The sequence below is a fragment of the Chiloscyllium punctatum genome, chromosome 24 (genome assembly GCF_047496795.1).
Source record: "Chiloscyllium punctatum isolate Juve2018m chromosome 24, sChiPun1.3, whole genome shotgun sequence".
NCBI classification, from domain to species: domain Eukaryota; kingdom Metazoa; phylum Chordata; class Chondrichthyes; order Orectolobiformes; family Hemiscylliidae; genus Chiloscyllium; species Chiloscyllium punctatum.
Genome location: NC_092762.1, coordinates 65254171 through 65275144, shown reverse-complemented (window position 1 = coordinate 65275144; position 20974 = coordinate 65254171). Strand labels below are relative to the sequence as shown.

The 20974-nt window shown below is 40.1% G+C and overlaps 1 protein-coding gene across 4 annotated transcripts in view; it reads right to left on the bottom strand.

The window, feature by feature from the left end:
* Positions 1-20974, bottom strand: part of nfic (nuclear factor I/C) — a 792066-nt gene that overhangs the window by 8855 nt on the left and 762237 nt on the right. The gene's annotated exons all lie outside the window — the stretch shown is intronic.

The window sequence follows — 20974 nt, the reverse complement described above, 5'->3', positions numbered from 1 at the left end:
GCATTGCTGGCAGAGGCCCCAAGATCGATCGTTCATCAGTGTGGGAGCAGGGAGGAGAATGGCGGCTGGCAGTAACAGATCAGCAGGGGTCCACAAGCATACTCTGTCCGAGTCCATATGAAGGTAAGTTTACAAACACTCCCTACTGCACAGACTATCTGCATCAGTATTTAGTATATAATACAGTCAGAAGCAGTGAGAACAATGGACAAACTGAAGGGTTAAGCCATCCTGCTGGCTTTAACTCTTGCACAATTCTAGCCCTTCAAGGGATCCTCTGTCCACCTATACCCTATAAATGAATTAAGAGAAACAGATACACTCCGGGTCCTAAGGACATATATGATCAATGTATCTCTTAGTTTCAGAGAAGGAAAATTAGCACGTAACAATGTTAAACTTGAACCAAGATTACTTGCTAGGTTCAGCAGAATACCACAAATTTGCTGTTTGTCTTTATTACTGCATTATTAAAAATTCTCTGTGAATAAATGTGTTTAACGACCCAACTTATAGTTTAAACCATAGCCTTTCAAATAAGGATGAGTGAAATATCTAGTGAGCAATTAAATTCCAAGGGTTTCTGTTAGTCATCTGATTCCTTGGCAAACCACAAATGCAACTATTCAGATATCCAAAACAGAAAAACCCAAGGAATTATGAATGCTGGAAATCAGGAAGAAAATCAGAAATTGCTGGAAAAAATGAGCATATCTGGCAGCAGAGTTAACATTCCAGATCCAGTTCTGAAGAAGGGTCACTGGATCTGAAACATTACCTCTGCTTTCTCTGCACAGATGCTGCCATACCTGCTGAGTTTTTCCAACAATTTCTGGTTTGTTATTCAGATATCTGCTGTGTGAAGGCACATCTGCTTAATAGGTAGTGAGGGTTTGCTGATAGAAATAGTCTATGCGTAAGAAAAATGAGGTAAAGATCGAAAAACATCACAAGCTTTACATGCTTGGGGGGAAGCTGACTAACCTAACTCACCATTTGGGACTGATTGATGGGGAGCTTTGAGATCTGAAATCATGTCGCTTTCGTTGGAAGTCAACCACTCATCAACTGGAACAACTATATCGCATTACACCTTGAGACACTCTCTTCAGTCTAATCATTTGGCAGGAACAGTATTTTTTCTCCTTTACTGTCATATTCATTTTTATATAAATATTAAAATAATTTGTATAATATAACCCTGGGAATTACTGTCAATGATGATATTGTGCAGATGTATGAAATGAAAGAAATAATTTGCATTTACATGTTCATATCAAATTCCTCTTTCTGTTGTTTTAGGGCATGCACTTTTGGGTCAATGCCATAGAAAGAGTGAAACGGAATATGTTATAAGTGCATTGCATCGTAAAATCACTAACAAACGTTTGCAGTAAATAAAAGCAGATTACTCAATATGCTGGAGATCTGGAATAAAAACAAAATTGCTGAAGAAACTCAGCAGGTCTGGCAGCATCTGCATTGAGAGAAACAGTTGATGCTTCAGAACAATTTGTACTTTATGGTTTCTATGTGAAATTCATTCTGAAATGCCAGCTTCCAATTTACAAGTTCCTTTGTGTAATGCTTAGTTGGCCTGTAGTAAGTATTGTTTTTATTGAAAAAAGAACCGAGTGAGAAGACTTTTACAATTTATTTTAAAATATGAAATATGCTGTTTCAAGTGATTTTTTTTCACTGCAGAAGCTGAATGTACTATGAATGGAATAAACAATGTAAACATTGTATGAAACACTCTCTAACAGTTGTATTTTTGCCTGTCCACTTCATCTTTCAACAGCTGCATGTTTGATTTCCAGGGAAATATTTTTCTTTGAATTTATGGATAGCTTCAAACTAATGATCTGAGCTTGTACAGTTCTCTGCATCACTGTTTATCTCCTTTTCAGAGTAAACCTAATGCATTTCAACACACTTGACAGATGGCACTGCCATCTGTCTGCCAATTGAGCAGCTTTGTTTCACTGCTGTAAGCAGGCAGCTGCACAGCAAGCAGTGCCAATTCCTGAATGTTTATTGTAGTGTGTCTAAACTCGGCAGCCCAAGGCCATTGGGAGGGAACACCATTAGCAGAATGCTGTCATCTAAGTGGCACACAGCATTCAACTACACAGAAGGCAATTAACATAGGTAAATCTGGAGATTACTTAACACGCATACAATAACCTTTGATCTCTAACTGAGTCTTCTGCACATATTATGGGCCAAGACAGAAAGCCTACAGCTCAAAGTTCATACCCTTGTTAAAATTAGCAATGTACAATATAGTGTTTCCATCGATTCATCTATTCCTTACCATTTATGTTCTTTATGTTACAGCAGTGACTCCAATTCAGATTGCTTCTATGGCTGCAAAGTGCTCTTTCAGGCTGGCATAGATTGACATGCTTACCCTCTTTACCTGAGAAATGCAACTAGAGTTTATCATGCACTCAGTCATGTGACCACAATGCCTGTCATTTGAAGGCCTGAAGAAAGTACAGAGAACTTACACTGGAATAGTACAGGTGACATGGAGGTGCCTGTGTTGGATTCGGGCAGACAAGGTCAGAAGTCACACGACACTAGGTTATAGTCCGACAGGTTTATTTGAAATCACAAACTTTCGGAGCACAATCATCAAAGGAATTGATGATTTCAAATATAACTTGATATCATGTTGACTTCTGACCTTGGAATAGTACAGGACTCAGAGATTTGAGTTAGGTGAAAGGACTAGAGAAACTGGCACTGTGCTGGGAACAGAGAAAATTAAGGTGAGATTTAACAGTGGTTTTCAAAATCATAGGAAGTCTTAAGTTTTGAGTAAGGAGAAAGTTTGGTTACAAGAGGACATAGATTTAAGATAATTGGCAAAAAAGACAGTGATGACATCAGCAAGAAAAAGATTTATGCGATGCATTGTTAAGAGCTGGAATGCACTGCTTGAAATGGTAATGGATGCAGAACTTTCAGAAGGGTGTTGGATAAAATACTTTAGAGAGGAAATATTTTCAGAGCTTTGGAAAAGAGCTGCCAGATCATATTAATGACCTAATCCCACCAGACTAGTATTCAACCGGTTATGGTGGGCTAATCACTATGTGGGCAGCGCAAAAGGCAAATCCTGGGCTTCTGGTGGGGGAATCCTTCATTCAGAGACACAAGATCTGACATTGGGAAATGGGTTGGGTGCTGTGACTCACCCCACTGTTGCTGTTCTGCCCACTGTCCCACTCTGTGACCTCCAACCCAACATCACCTACCTGAGGTTTGGAACCCCTCAGGTGAGTATAATACTGGCAGCTCCAAAGCTCTCCCACTGGCATTACTGAGCAAAGCATCATCTTCATTAGCTTCACAACACTCCCATCCTCCCCACCATGGTTGCTGTTTAATTTCTGGCTTTATTATGGAAAAGGTGGTTGACTCTTGAATGTCGTGTGGAAAATTCCTTGATGAGAGAGGGGTGGTAGGTTTGGATGAAGTTGGGAGGTCTTCAGAAGTTGGCACTGGGCATTATAAAGGATGCATTCTTCTGTATCATAGAGACATAGAGATGTACAGCATGGAAACAGACCCTTTGGTCCAACTCGTCCATGCTGACCAGATATCCCAACGCACTCTAGTCCCACCTGCCAGCACATGGCCCATATCCCTCCAAACCCTTCCTATTCATATACCCATCCAGATGCCTTTTACATGTTGCAATTGTACTAGCCTCTACCACTTCCTCTGGCAGCTCATTCCATACACATACCACCCTCTGCATGAAAAGGTTGCCCCTTAGCTGTCTTTTATATCTTTTCCCTCTCACCCTAAACCTATGCCCTATAGTTCTAGACTTGCCCACCCCAGGGAAAAGAACTTGTCTATTTATCCTATCCATGGCCCTCATGAGTTTATCCTTGCAAACCTTTTCTGAACCCTTTCAAGTTTCACAACATCCTTCCGACAGGAAGGAGACAAGAATAACACGCAATGTTCCAAAAGTGGTCTAACCAATGTACACTACAGCCGCAACACGGCCTGCCAACTCCTATATTCAATATTCTGAACAATAAAGGAAAGCATGCCAAATGCCTTCTTCACTATCCTATCTACCTGTGACTCTACTTTCAATTAGCAATGAATCTGCACTCCAAGGTCTCTTTGTTCAGCAACACTTGCTCACTTACGATTATAATCCTGCTAAATTTGCTTTCCTAAAATGCAGCACTTATCTGAATTAAATTCCATTTGCCATGCCTCAGCCCATTGGCCCACCTGATCAAGATCCCGTTGTAATCTGAGGGTTTGGATAATAATGTTACTTTCTCTCTGTTATAAGATGGTATTGCTGACCTTTCTTTGTATAGACATCAGCCAGGATCTGTGATCAGATTCTATTGCTGCACGAGTGTTTTTAACCTGTTTTTTGCTTCTGGCCTTGCATTCAGTGTAGAATTGTTTTCATGAAAATCTTATTAAATGATGACTATCAATAAATCTCCATGTTACCAAGGAAGCCAATATAATTTGGAATCACGGGTTCAGTTTGCCAACTCTGTGTTTCTTGGACATTTAAAATACAAAAGCATTTTGAAATAAGGTCTGCCTGTCTTTGGACTGTAGAATCCCTGTCTGAGTTAAGTTTTGTCAGCAAGTGAATTTGGCTCTGATTAGTTAACGTAATTGGACCAGAAAAATAATATACAGAATGTAAATCACAGGGAAACACTGTAATCACAATGCAGTAATCATCCTCATTCAAGTCACTGCCAGCCAATTATTTCTCCTACAGAATTTCCAAAGATTTTTTTTAATAGCATACACTGTTGTGGAAACGTGCTTGATGTGGATCATTGAATGTTATCATTTATTTTGACTGATTTGAACAAACACATTTGGCAGTCAAAAATAAACGCATCTCACGATTCTCTGCAAGAACTTTAACTCTATGTTTACTCGATTCACTCAATCAATTCATGAAGAAGCTGCCAAAAGAAACACAAGGTCAGTATGGGTAGGTTCAGCCTCTCATTCTTCCTATTACTCAGCCAAATTCAGAAAGTCGCTGGAGGAAATTCTGGTCACAAACCATTGTCTTATAAATTTGTAGAACATGTCCTCATAACGATCATTCTGTGACATAATGTCACAGGTTTGAAACGCAGTAATTTATTTTAAATGTCTAGATTAGAATGATGCTGGAAAAGCACAGCCAGTCAGGCAGCATCTGAGGAACAGGAAAATCGATGCTTTGGGCAAAAGCCCTTCATCAGGACTCCTGAAACGTCGATTTTCCTGCTCCTCAGATGCTGCCTGACCTGCTGTGCTTTTCCAGCACCACTCTAATCTAGAATCTGATTTCCAGCATCTGCAGTCCTCACTTTTGTCTAATTTATTTTAAATGGTCATCTAGGGCGCTGGGATCTTGAGGAAATGTATTTGACTTGGATTGGTCTCAAACGTCACATCTACACCTCGACATAACTTCTTCTGAAGGCTAAACTTTCCAATTGCCAAACTGGTGTCAAAATGAGATAGAAAGACAATATTTTGAAAAAAAAAGCACCAGATGGCATGGTGGTTCAGTGGTTAGCACTGCTGCCTCACAGTGCCAGGAACCCAGGTTCAATCCCAACCTTGGGTGACTGTGTGGAGTTGCACATTCTCCCCGTATCTGCATGGGTTTTTCTGCCGGTGCCTCTGTGTCCTCCCAAGGCCTAAAGATGTGCATGCCAGATTTATGGTAAATTGGTCATAGTGTCCAGGGATGTGTGGGCCCTGTGGCTTAGCCATCTGCAACAGTAGTAGATTTGCCAACTTTAAGGGCATTTAAATGGTCGTTGGATAGGCATATGGACGAGAATGGAATAGTGTAAGTTAGGTGGATTTCAGAATGGTTCCTCAGGTCGGTGCAACATCGAGGACCAAAGGGCCTATACTGCACTATAATGTTCTATGTTCTAAATGCAGAGTTATGGGGATTGTTCTGGGTAGGATGTTCTGATGTGCCAAAAAGCTTCTATCTGCAATGTAGGGACTCTATGTTTTCATAGTGCCTTATAGGACATTCCAAAGAACATTGCAACCAGCGAAATAATTGCTAAGTGCAGTCACTGCTGTAGATTACAGAGTTAAAAATCAGACAACACCAGGTTATAGTCCAACAGGTTTATTTGGAAGCACTAGCTTTTGGGGTGCTGCTCCTTCATCAGGTGGTTGACAACCACCTGATGAAGGAGCAGCGCTCCGAAAGTTAGTGCTTCCAAATAAACCTGTTGGACTATAACCTGGTGTTGTCTGATTTTTAACTTTGTACCCTCCAGTCCAACACTGGCACCTCCAAATCATGTAGATTACAGAGATCAAGTTCCCATAAAATGCAAGAAAGTAAATGTCACAATCAGGGAATGATACAGCTTAAAGGAGGCCATTCAACAAAACATGCTGCCTTTTGGCAATGCTTTATGATTAATCTCACATCCTGCTCTTTACCTGGAGGCCTGTAAATGACTTTTCTTCAAATAATTATCTAGTTCACATCTAAATACTCCTATTGAATTTGCTTCCTTCACTCTTTATGCTGTATATCCAAGCAGTTTGGCTCAGATCTCACCTGCCTGCATTAAAAAAAAAGTTTCTTCAAGTTACCTCTGACCCTTTCACTATTGGGCATTGTTTCTTTTTATCCTATCAAAAGCATTCATGATTTTGAACAGCTCCATCAAATCTCCTCTTAAAGTTCTCTGTTTCAAATGTCAGCATGGATTCATTGGAGGCAAATCATGCTTGGCTCACCTGATCAAGTTGCTTGATTTAGCAACAGAGGGAGTTGATTAGCCAATGTGGTTGATGATTTATATTTGGAATTTTAAAAGGCATTTGCCAAAATACCACAGAGTGAAAAGGTTGGCACCATTTAGCTTCATGGGATTGAAACATGGATTCAACATCAGCTGAGGGGCAGAAAGAAGGAATGAATTATGGCTTTTCAGACTACATAGAGGGATACAATGAGTTTCTTGGAGATTGGTACTAGGATTGTAGTGAGGTCAACCAGCTGGACAGGAGTGTCAAACATCCTGTTCATTTTGAGAACTGGCTCAGAGGGAGCTGGATCAGTGTCAAGGACTCTCCACATATAAGTAAATGATGACTTGGTGACGGGATATTGGCCTCTGTGGAGTTATTTCAAAGACTACTGCTCTTCGCTAAATATGTGACTAATAATTGCATATACGGAACATAATTTCAAAAGGATTCAAATGATACAAAACATTGAGATGTAATAGACAAAGAGGAGGACAATAACAAACTTCAGGAGAATAAATGCAAAAAAGCAGATGTCAGATAATACATAAAAGTCTATAATGTTACATTTTGGAATGAAGTGTGAGAACTGACAATATGAAGTAAATTGTACAATTTTCAAGGGTGTGCAGAAACATAAAGGTCTGGGATTAGATGTAATCATGACAAGACTTAACAGCAATCTAGGTTTGTTCAGTATATCATTTCAGCTGTATGACACTGTAATCTTTGCTATAAATTCTGTGTCTTGTGATCCTGCTCCATAGCTACCCGATGAAGGAGCAGTGCTCCGAAAGCTAGTGCCTCCAAATAAACCTCATGGAGTATTACCTGGTGTGTGTGATTTTTAACATTATATGAACATAAATGTTTGAAAGTGGGCTGACAAGTTAAGAGGACTGCTATAAAAAAAAGGATCCTCGGCTTTATTCATACAGGAAAATTCATACAGGAAAAGAATACAAAAGGAAATTATGCTAAATCTGTACGATACAGTGGGAAGGCATCAAATGGCATATTATGTTAAAAGTTGAGCACAGCTTCTTAAATCTCTCCACATAAGTGAAGTCCCTTGCCCCTAAAACCATTGGACTCTCTTCAAAAACTTGACATCTTTCCTAAAATGTGATGTTCAAAATTGAAAATCCTTCATGTAGGATCTAAGCACCATTTATAAATGTTTGGCATAACCTCCTGGCTTTTGTAATCTATCCTCTATCAATAAAATCAGGATCCCATTTATTGCTTTATGAACAGGCTTTTAAACCTTCACTGTCTGGTCGCACAATCAAAATGACAAATCTGTTGTCATTCTTCTTTTCTGAGTTTTGGTAATCAATTCTGTTCAATTTGTCTTCTAGTGCTTTGTGAGTAAACAAGGATTGCAACTGAGAGAGATCAAGAAAACTGACATCAGATTGGGTGGAAAATAGATGTGATTACTGACAGATGATGCAATCAGGACTGGTAGGGCCAAGTATGGCTCAGAGGAGGAGGAGGAGGAGGAGGAGGAGATAAATCAGAGGGAGATGACATCAAAGGTGAAGGGAAAGTAGGACTGAAGTCCGAATAAACTGAGTTAACGGTGAATGGAATTGACTGGCAACAATGTATAAAATACCAAACTACGAAATGAAATGCTAATGTTCATCAGCTCATATCTTCTACACCATTACCTGACGACAATATCAATAAATTGTCCCATTCTCCCTAAAAATGTCTCTAAGGGCAATTTTAACCTGCCTTTGTGGAAACCAGTCAGGTGGGAATTTAGAATGAACCAAGCACTTACCCATCAGTAACCCATTGTTTCCAATTCTATTTAGCTGGTGGCAAGGCTGGTGGCAAAAACAGAGTGCTTCTATGCATATGTACTTTAAGACCAGTTGGTGCCATTGAGACCTGCCTGCAGGTTGAACTGAAAGCCTGAGTTGGTAAAGTATCAGGAAATGACAGGAGGAGGAGAAGATAAAGTTGGAAAAGGTCCAAGGATGTTTTTCCTCAGTATTTCTCAAAAAAGGTTGTGTTCTGCAGCATTGTTAGAGACCTCAAATGACTGAAGAAACTAAAAATCTTAAAAATGTTGAAGCTTTGGCAGCGAAAGGGTGAATAACAGAGGACTCCACCAGTTAGCCTTCTTTGCAGGAGACTCTATGACTCTATATAGCACTTTCCCCGAAGATTTCTCTCACATACATGTTTTACTTAAGCCACCTCCCACTTAAATTTAGAGCAGCTTTATTATGGATTTTTACAGATCAATTATGGTCAGCCACAAGCCTGTAGCTTCTCCTGACTTTTAATTTTCTAGTTTTTGCTACATTATACTCCTCCTGAGAAGCACAAACACATTTTGAAGCTCTGGTAAAGTAAACCTGTTTCTATTCAGAAACGTAGCCACCATGATCAGAACCAGAGTTGGTGAATCTGAGAGCTCTTGCACATTTCCTGTCTACCTGAGACAACAGACATAAAATGGAAAAGAACATTTAAATTCAGGTTAAACCATAGTTTGATTTTAAAAAGGGTTTTGGATGGGAGCTGTGTTGGCTGTAAATTATACTGCTTCATCACAGAGGAAGTGGAACATGAGGAATGGAATGCTAGATTAAGGACTATAGATGTGGCAAGATAGTTCTTGGCTCAAGTTAAATATTAACCTCTGCTTCCCACCCCACTGAATGAGGAGGATTGAGCAACCTCAAAATGGTGAGGCCGCAGTTGATTGCCAAAAAACTTATGTGGCCTGAAACAACATGTGGCTCCGAAAGGAAACTTTAAAAGCTAACAAATATTTGGGAACAGGAGAATGCCTGAGGTGTCAGAGTTAAGTTATCAGAAGTCAAAAGTTTGCATAAGAAAAGGAACGATATGCTTAGCGATATAAAAAAACAACAGAAACAAAATGAAAGAACAGGACACAAAAGATATTTGTCTTTTGATGACGACAAGCCTGAAAAAGGAATTTACAGAATAAAAGTTGGCTGGAAACTAGTAACTCCAGTTAGAAAGTACATGAAAAAGTAAGTGATTTCCCCTTACAATATCCAAGAATATTATTTAATAAATGCATTTTTGTAAAAGAGCATATAAGTGCTCTATGCTACCTTGGGGGAGGGATACTACAACTATTTCTCTGAGTGTTACGTTTTTCAACTAAGGACTAATGAAATGTATCCAGTACACTTCAAGAACATCAGAATTCCTTGTGGTATGTCTGTGGGTGATATCAGGGAGATTAGGCGGTTGCAAGATACATTAAAGAAAAAAATCTAATCCCCTTCTACCAATCAGTATGTGGACGTACCTACAAGGGAAGGAGCAAAACTTGATGTAATTTTGGAAAATAAGGCAGGACAGGTGACTGAAGTGTCAGTGGGGGATCACTTTGGGGCCAGCGATCATACTTCTATTAGTTTTAAAATAGTGATGGAAAAAGATAGACCAGATCTAAAAGTTGAAGTTCTAAACTGGAGGAAGACTAATTTTGACGGTATTATACAAGAACTTTCAAAAGTATTGGGGGCAGATGTTCGCAGGTAAAGGGACGGCTGGAAAATGGGAAGCTTTCAGAAATGAGATAACAAGAGTCCAGAGACAGTGTTTTCCTGGGAGGGTGAAAGGAAAGGTTGGTAGGTATAGGGAAATCTCGTATGCTTTCCCCTATTGGTCAGAGCATTGACTATAGGAGTTGGGAGTTCATGTTGCGGCTGTACAGGACATTGGTTAGGCCATTTTTGGAATGTTGCGTGCAATTCTGGTCCCCTTTCTATTGGAAGGATGTTGTGAAACTTGAAAGGGTTCAGAAAAGATTTACAACAATGCTGCTGGGTTGGAGGATTTCAGCTATAGGGAGAGGCTGAAAAGGTTTGGACTGTTTTCCCTGGAGCGTCAGAGGCTGAAGGGTGATCATATGGAGATTTATAAAATCATGAGGGGCATGGATAAGATAAATAGACAAAATCTCTTCCCTGGAGTGGGGGCATCCAGAACTAGAGGGCATAGGTTTAGGATGAGAGCGGAAAGATATAAAAGAGACCTAAGGGGTAATTTCTTCACACAGAGGGTGGTGCGTGTATGGAATAAGCTGCCAAAGGAAGTGGTGGAGGCTGGTACAATCACAGCATTTAAAAGGCATCTGGATGGGTATATGAATAGGTAGGGTTTAGAGGGAAATCGGCTAAGTGATGGCAAATGGGACTAGTTAAGTAGGGATTTCTGGTCAGCATTGATGAGTTGGACCAAAGGTTCTGTTTCTGTGCTGTACGTCTCTATGACTCTAAAGAACGGATCCAACTCTGTCAACAATACCTAATGATATCAAAATGCATCAGTGAATTTTTGCTGAATTTAGTACTGTTGAAAGTCGAATGATTAGTCATACCTATAAAGTACACAAGGTGGCAGTGTTTTACATTTGTAAAATAAGTAACTATAAACATAGTTAAAGAGTGTTAATGCAAAACATTAAAGTGACATTTCAGACATTGGACCAATCAGAACAATTTGGAAAGCAAGCACTTTCTCCTAATGGAGTGTGCTGTTGAAGTGATGTTATATTTTATAGAAGAATAAACCTAGCTGTCTACATAATTGCTTCAGACGCTTTTATACAATTATACTCCAGTAAGGCAAAGTATTTTGATTCTGTAAATGCTGCATTTCACCATAGATTGAGACTATCCTCCTGAGAAATGCTGAGCATCACAAATAAAGGACTGTTATTCTTCAACTGACAGTGCTGATAATCTCAATGACAGAAAGTCATCACAGCTTCTTCAAATAAGGGCACTTAGGGTTTTTTTTTAACCTATGATGGATTATTAGATTGCTCCTGGCTGTTAACTTTGGCAGGGAATCTCAAGCCAACTAATACCGTATCTTATGCATATTTTATTCTTTAGTAAAACAGGATTATTTAGAACAACTGTTTGTCAGTCTTTAATGCTTTAGATCAATGCTAGAAGACTAAATAAGCAACAGTTCAATCAACCATTCCATATCTCACACCCAGGCAGTGGTGATGCACTGCTAAATTCCAAGTAGTCTACAATTGTGCTTTCCACTGCTTTTCGACTTTGTCTGATCACAGAGTTCACATTCACTACACAGACTGGCCTCTGCCATGTTGCAAACTTTCGATATGAAACCAATATAATTTTATTTTTCACACTCTTCCATCAAAGTATTACCTTCAAATATCCCATTACTGATACATCTGTCAGCACAAGCAGTGCAACTGGAGCAATGCAAATGATTCCCATCTGTGCTAAGGGGTTGGCAGCAATGGTAAATCTCGGTTAACTGTACAGAATAGCAGCAACTTCTGGGTCAGAACTCTCATTTATAACTTTTCAGTGTAGCTGGACAGCTGATGCACATAACTGAAAAGGTTGCCTTTTGGAACAGCACCTGTTTAACTACAATGATTGCTACACACAAAATAAATGGCAGTAAAGGTAATATCGGAGTACAATGTCTGTGGTTTCCTACTCAGTGCATTCTGAACCTTGGTCATGTCATCTGGCACCTTGTTGCACGGGGAGAGGAAGACGTGGATGGCCCGTCACCATAGCCCATGACAGCATAGCTGTCCAACATTCAACATGGAAAACTCAATGACAGCAAAAACTAAAGATCACTTTCCATTGGAGAAGTGGGAGGGCTGTATTAATGAACACATTAATAGACCATGTCTACTTTTGGTGTGGAAGGAGGCACTCAATGACAGGTACTAAAAGTGAACGAAGCTGCACAGTGTTTTATTCCTCTACCATTTTTTTGTGTAGTGATGAATCACTGGACCTATGATAGCAAGGCTGATTTCTAGTGGAATTCTGCATTGCATTTTGCTCAGTGTAGAATCAACTGTGGGTTTGCAGTCACATAGAGTCATAGAGATGTACAGCATAGAAACAGACCCTTTGGTCTAACCCGTCCATGCCGATCAGATGTCCCAACCCAATCTAGTCCCACCTGCCAGTACATGGCCCATATCCCTCCAAACCCTTCCTAGTCATATACCCATCCAACTGCTTCTTAAATGTGGCAATTGTACCAGCCTCCACCACTTCCTCTGGCAGCTCACTCCATACACGTACCACCCTCTGCATGAAAAGGTTGTCCCTTAGGTCTCTTTTATATCATTCCCCTCTCACCCTAAATCTATGCCCTCTAGTTCTGGACTCCCCAACCCCAGGGAAAAGACTTTTCCTATTTATCCTATCCATTCCCCCCATAATTTTGTGAACCTCTATAAGGTCACCCCTCAGCCTCTGATGCTCCAGGGAAAACAGCCCCAGCCTGTTCATCCTCTCCCTATAGCTCAAACCCTCCAACCCTGGCAACACCCTTGTAAATCTTTTCTGAACCCTTTCAAGTTTTACAACATCTTTCCGATAGGAAGGAGACCAGAATCGCACGCAATATTCCAACAATGGCCTAACCAATGTCCTGTACAGCTGCAACATGACCTCCCAACTCAGGGGACTCAATATTCTGACTAATAAAGAAAATCATACCAAACGCCTTCTTCACTATCCTATCTACCTGTGATTCCACTTTCAAGGAGTTATGAACCTGCACTCCAAGGTCTCTTTGTTCAGCAACACTCCTTAGGACCTTACCATTAAGTGTCTCAGACCTGCTAAGATTTGCTTTCCCAAAATGCAGCAGCTCGCATTTATCTGAATTAAACTCCATCTGCCACTTCTCAGCCCATTGGCCCATCTGGTCCAGATCCTGTTGTAATCTGACGTAACCCTCTTCACTGTCCACTACACCTCCAATTTTGGTGTCATCTGCAAACTTACTAACTGTACCTCTTATTTCGCATCCAAATCATTTATGTAAATGACAAAAAGTAGAGGACCCAGCATCGATCCTTGTGGCACTCCACTAGTCACAGGCCTCCAGTCTGAAAAACAATTCTCCACCACCACCCTCTGTCTTCTTCCTTTGAGCCAGTTCTGTATCCAAATGGCTAGTTCTCCCTTTATTCCATGAGATCTAACCTTGCTAATCAGTCTCCCGTGGGGAACCTTGTCGAACGCCTTACTGAAGTCCATATAGATCACATCTACTGCTTTGCCCTCATCAATCCTCTTTGTTACTTCTTCAAAAAACTCAATCAAGTTTGTGAGACATGATTTCCCATGCACAAAGCCATGTTGACTATCCTGAATCAGTCCTTGCCTTTCCAAATACATGTACATCCTGTCCCTCAGGATTCCCTCCAACAACTTGCCCACCACTGAGGTCAGGCTCACCGCTCTATAGTTCCCTGGCTTGTCTTTACCACCCTCCTTAAAGAGTAGCACCACGTTTGCCAACCTCCAGTCTTCTAGCACCTCACCTGTGACTATCGATGATATAAATATCTCAGCAAGAGGCCCAGCAATCACTTCTCTGGCTTCCCACAGAGTTCTAGGGTACACCTGATCAGGTCCTGGGGATTTATCCACCTTTACCCATTTCAAGACATCCAGCACTTCCTCCTCTGTAATCTGGACATTTTGCAAGATGTCACCATCTATTTCCCTACAGTCTATATCTTCTATATCCTTTTCTACAGTAAATACTGATGCAAAATATTCATTTAGTATCTCCCCCATTTGCTGTGGCTCCACACAAAGACCACCTTGCTGATCTTTGAGGGACCCTATTCTCTCCCTAGTTACCCTTTTGTCCTTAATATATTTGTAAAAACCCTTTGGATTCTCCTTAATTCTATTTGTCAACGCTATTTCATGTCCCCTTTTTGCCCTCCTGATTTCCTCTTAAGTATACTCCTACTTCCTTTATACTCCTCTAAGGATTCACTCGATCTATCCTGTCTATACCTGACATATGCTTCCCTCTTTTTCTTAACCAAACCCACAATTTCTTTAGTCATCCAGCATTCCCTATACTTACCAGCCTTTCCTTTCACCCTGACAGGAATATACTTTCTCTGGATTCTTGTTATCTAATTTCTGAAGGCTTCCCATTTTCCAACCATCCCTTTACCTGTGACATCTGCCTCCAATCTGCTTTCAAAAGTTCTTGCCTAATACTGTCAAAATTGGCCTTTTTCCAATTTAGAACTTCAACTTTTAGATCTGGTCTATCCTTTTCCATCATGATTTTAAAACAAATAGAATTATGGTCACTGGCCCCAAACTGCTCCCCCCACTGACACCTCAGACACCTACCCTGCCTTATTTCCCAAGAGTAGGTCAAGTTTTGCACCTTCTCTAGTAGGTACATCCACATACTGAATCAGAAAATTGTTTTGTACGATTTAAGAACTTCCTCTCCTTAACACTATGGCAGTCCCAGTCGATGTTTGGAAAGTTAAAATCCGCTACCATAACTACCTATGCAGGCCAGACTAGGTACAGTCAGCAGATTTTACAGAATTCCTATGATGTGGAAGCAGGCTATTTGGTCCTTTGAGTCCACATCGACCAAAGAGCATCCCAGTCTGACCCACCACTCTACCTTTTCCCTGGAATCCTGCATTTCCCATGGCTAATCCATTTAGCCTGGATACTATGGGCATTTTAGCATGGCTAATCTACCAACCTGCACATCTTTGCACTGTGAGAGGTAACCGGAGCAGCTGGAGGAAACTCATGCGGATAGGAAGAACGTGCAAATTCCATACAGACAGTCACCTGAGGTTGGAATTGAATCCAGGTCCCTCGTGCTGTGAGGTAACAGTGTTAACCACTGAGCCACTGTTCCACCCCATGTGATGGATATTGCAAGTTCTTAAATAATCACTGTTTGGAATATCCCACACATAAATACATAAAGGAAGTATAAATGCTAAAAGTTACTCAATTATCAGTAACTAATCCTGCAAAAATGAACATGGTCCCCTGAGATTTATCTTGCAAATTTACTACCCATTGTTGTAGGCAGTAAAATACCTAATCCAGAGAGAATATGCACTCAGTTAGGAAGGCAAATTCATTCTGCTATAAAGTATATTGAGGGCAGTCGTTGTTAATCTGTTAATGCATTGAAAAATTAAACATTAATAATATCTTTTATCCTGGCTCAATTCTACATCTGAGTTGGTGGACTGACTACTCCATATTCTCCTTGGTTCATTGTCAAATCTGATTCAAATCTGGGTGCTATTATTAAATCTTAATCCCAGATGAATGAGTTTGTGTCCCAGGCACTACATAGTTCCTTTGTACTCTAATCCTGTTGGCTAATTTAGACAACAGTGATGTAAATATAAATGAAACAGTGCGAATATTATTGGAAGGGATGTGCTGACATCCGCTTCACGTTGTGGTGTTTAGATGATTCCCTGGATAAAAATGTACAATATTTGGTGCCATTTTAAAATTTCTCTCAGTGGACTGTACACTCAGCCCATCATCTCCACAGTTGGCCTGTGTGAAACTACAGAAACATTAGCCAGCATAAAACAGTACTTCTGCTGCTGAATGTGGCTCTGCAAAATAAAATAGGTACCAAATTATTTTATAACTTCAAACAATGCAGAGACAATAGTAGTTTCCATTTGTGCAACAGGCTTTATCCACAGTGCTTCAAAGTGTCCGCTCCAAGCTTCAGGCTCTATTTGCTTTTCCCTGAGTCTGTTTCCAGGCTTAACCCATCAAGTATAGTGAGCATCAATAACAGACTCATTTAATCGAACAACTGAACAACACACCAATTTCCTCTTTAAATCTGGTGTTGGGTTAACAAATTCCACTAAGCAATCTCTAGAAAACCAATGAGCAAGGGTAGGGTTTACGTCCGAGCTATTAACAGAACACTCATATTTAATGGAACTGAATCCACATCGCTGATAATGAACGAAATGTGTAGACCAGAAAACAATGACACAAATGAAATTAACAAAATGAATTTGCCAACATGCCTCGGAAATATGCTGATAAAGGAACAATAAGTTTGAAAAGAAACAAATGGGTTGAATCCCTAATGGCAATTCCAAATTGTGAAAGTAAGCTCCATAGGCTGCAGCAGTATAAGGATGATATTAATTCTCGAGAGATTTTTAAAGGAATGGGAAGAAGTTTGGCTAAATTTATAAACAAAGTGCTGTATAAGGGGGTAAGGGTCTAAAGGGTTAATGTTAAGCAGTGCCTGAAGTATGACCTACGATGATTGTGTCATACACAGGCTAGTGTAAAGATCAGCATAGGACCTTGAATGGTCTTCTTCAGTTTCTGTAACAAAGTCTATAACATTAATGTAACTTATAGATACTTGCTATCATGGAATACACATCTTGTTTATGACAGGATCCTCTTGTCAGATGACTGAGTGGGTTTCCTCCAGCACACTTGTAAATCCCTACTTGGAAAGAGGATTTGCAGCAGATCTACCAGATAGCACAGACAACATGACGAGTCATGGTGAGGATTCATCTTACAACATGGTGACCAAGTGGCTGCCTCTGGCATTCAGGCAGCAGTGACAGTCTGAAGACTTCTTCAGAAACAACTTTAAGAAGGCTGCATGAGCAGGCAGTCAGCAGCTAGAAGGGTTGAACATCTGAGAACCTTAGAGTAGGGAATCTCATAGCGATATTCATCAAGGTACCCATGGTGAAAAGTATTTCATAGTTGGTAAGATGCACACAGCAGCAAGATTGGGCTTGGAGCTCAAAAGAGCTGGAACACTAGTCACACCAAGTCAGTTACAGATTGCATCGAGTGCCTATCATCTGTAGAAGTAATCCCAAAACAAAGCTCTGCTGGAGAGTGACTGGACATCAGAGGTTCTGTGAGTAAAGTATAAGTTCATACTGAGCAAAGACAAAAGCTTTAAGAATATGGCACAGCTTAGAGGTTGGGAAACCCTGAGCTCAGCTGGAGCATCACCATCACAGTGAACAGACACAATGAGGCATGGCCACAGTAGAGAAAGCAAGAGGTAGAGAAGCAATTCAGAACAAGATTGTCGACTCTGAAATGTTGTGAAGCCAGAGGCAACGCAATAAGAGGATCACTAAGAGCCTAAATAGACACAAAATACAAAGGAAAAATGAAGTTAGGAGACTTTTGAGACCACAGAAAAGGTAAGAAGTGTAACACTGATGAAAGCAGGAAGCATGAATTTAACCATGTCACAATCAGAACTCATCTAGGTGAAAACTCTGAAAGTATTGGGAATTATTATTTTGAGTTACAGGCAGCATGGATCATCCAAAAAAAGGACACTTAAAGATCAGGATTTATCTTTCAGAGTCACGGAGCGGGATTTATTTAGTAAAACTGCTAGGGAAATTGGAATAGTTTATTAACGCTGCAATTACCAGGATTCATCTGGAGAATCCCTGAAAAAAATGGGAATCATCCAATTTGATAGCAAAAACATTGGAAATGCTTCCAATACAGCAGTACACAGTAGCAGCATTGTGATACAGCAGAAGTAAAAGCTTTGAAGTAAGGAAAATAAACAATTACCTTAGAAAGAATTGCAGCATATATAATGCTGCCAGGTAGATTTCATTTCATAGATAGGCCTAATAGAACATAGAACTGGATATTTTGGAGAAAACCATTCTTAGAATGAGATACTCTATCAGAAGCTACATGAGTAAATTTATGAACAATTGGGCACAGAGCTGGTGACATTATAGCTCATGAAAATGTAAAAGGACAGATACTTTTGAATAAGTTTGAAAGCCTTTGACATTACTTTAACTTCAGAACAAAAAAAAACCTATTCCAAGATAATAATTAAAAGAAGAATTTGACATCCAGGGCAATCCAAAGATAATTTTATTAATGATCTGTACAAGTGGAAAATGTGATTATAAAGATTTAAAATCAGAATTCATAACAGACAAAATGATGAGTCTTTGTTGGATTTTATTGCAATCAAAGGAAGGCTGGCTATTGGGAAGTCATTCAGATGGTGAGTGAAGCAAAGTCTGGAAGCAGCACAGATCAATCGTAAGAATAGAAGGTCAACCCTATCACAGAAGATCAACAGAAACCATTCAGTTGTTATGGTATAAAACCCTTAACAACAGCCATAAGAAACTGGCACAGTGAATAGGATAGACACCAAATGTTAACAGTTGTGGAACAAGGAAACCTCACAGATTCACGGAGCAGGATTTATTCAATAAAACTGCAAAGTAAATTGGAATAGCTTATTAATGCTGCAATTACCAGGATTCATCCAGAGAATCCCTGAAAAAAAATGGCAGAAATAATGTCAGCTATAATAAGGAATGCTTTATCTGGAAATGAGTAGGTTTCTTTCAGGAAAATTGCCAATGTAGGACATAGTCAGAGAGCCACAAGAAGGCAAAAAGCTACTTGTGAAAAAAGGTTAATGAGGTAGAATAGGATATACTAGACAAAACAAAACAAAAGGTATACCAACGGGAAATAGGTGATTCAGACCTTTTTTTTTACGGGAAGTTATTTATGTCAATGGATTTTTCACAAATTTTAAACTTGATACAGAAGCATGTGTGACTGTTTTATGAGATACTGCACCATGGTTGAAGAAACATCATCGGGAACTAAAGTAGTGCAATTAAGGTGTAACACTTAAGATTAGAGGTATGCTACATGCAACTGAAAAAACAAAGGGTGTCAAACAGTAGTGATGTTATATATACTTCACAAAGAATTGTCATTCTTGAGCATGAAAGTGTGTTTTGACCTGAATCTTCTTCATATAGCTGAAAGAATCAAATTATTCAAGATCCCACCAGTTAAGGAACAGCTAGCCATGGAACAACAACTGAAGGAGCATTCAGTCAAGGACCAGCCAGTTGCAGAACAACCAGTCAAAGGGCAACTGGTAGAACATTTCATAGGGCTCTCAGACTCATGAATACCCAAACAGAAGACTGAACTAATTGTGTTAGTTATGTTGGCATTTGTTTCTTCTGCTAAGCAAGATGGAAACTTGTGACTAGAATGCTTTCCACTGCTTTCAATACTGAGAGTTTAAATTGAAAATATCTGCAAGTTCTGTAAGAAAACACAAGCAATCAGGTAGATAGGATAGTGAAGAAGGTGTTTGGTATACATTCCTTTATTGGTCAAAGTATTGAGTACAGGAGTTGAGAGGTCATGTTGCAGCTGTACAGGACATTGGTTAGGCCACTGTTGGAATATTGCATGCAATTCTGGTCTCCTTCCTATCGGAAAGATGTTGTGAAACTTGAAAGGGTTCAGAAAAGATTTACAAGGATGTTGCCAGGCTTGGAGAACTTGAGCTATAGGGAGAGGCTGAACAGGCTAGGGCTGTTTTCCCTGGAGCGTCGGAGGCTGAGGGGTGACCTTATAGAGGTTTATAAAATTATGAGGCGCATGGATAGGATAAATAGACAAAGTCTTTTCCCTGAGGGGGGGGGGGGGGGGGGGGGGGGGGGGGGGGGGCGCAGTACAGAACTAGAGGGCATGGGTTTAGGGTGAGAGGGGAAAGATATGAAAGAGACCTAAGGGGCAACTTCTTCACACAGAGGGTGGTACGTATATGGAATGAGCTGCCAGAGGAAGTGGTGGAGGCTAGTACAATTGCAACATTTAAAAGGCATCTCGATGGGTATATGAATAGGAAGGGTTTGGAGAGATATGCGCCAGGTGCTGGCAGGTGGGACTAGATTGGGTTGAGATATCTGGTCGGTATGGACAAGATGGATTGAAGGGCCTGTTTCTGTGCTGTACATCTCTATGACTATGAGATAGCCAATAAGTATTATCCAACTTGAGCCAAATGATGAATATAAAACTGATGTAATTCAGATCTCACCACAACCTAGTGAACAAATAGTTATAATAGATTTAAGACTGATGTCAGGCCTGACATGAGTAGAAAGATACAAGTCTAAACAGAGAATTTTCTCTCCTTAGTTTCCCGAGCACCAGTGACAGACATCATGCCACAAGCAAGAAGCACTACTCAATACTACAACTGAGGAAATAAGCATCAGCAGGGCTGAGGCTAAATTAAAACATCTAAAAAGAAATAAAGAGCGTATACATTTCAGCACAGATTTACCAATAGATGGAGAATAAAAATCTGACTTAGACTGAAGAGCATACAACACCATAGAAACTATGACTGAGACGGATGATCAATTCCACATATTCAGAACACAGTTGAGAAGATATTGTCTGGATATCCTGTTTATTGCAAGAATTGGAAGTGTCTGCTTCAACAGGGCAGCCATCCT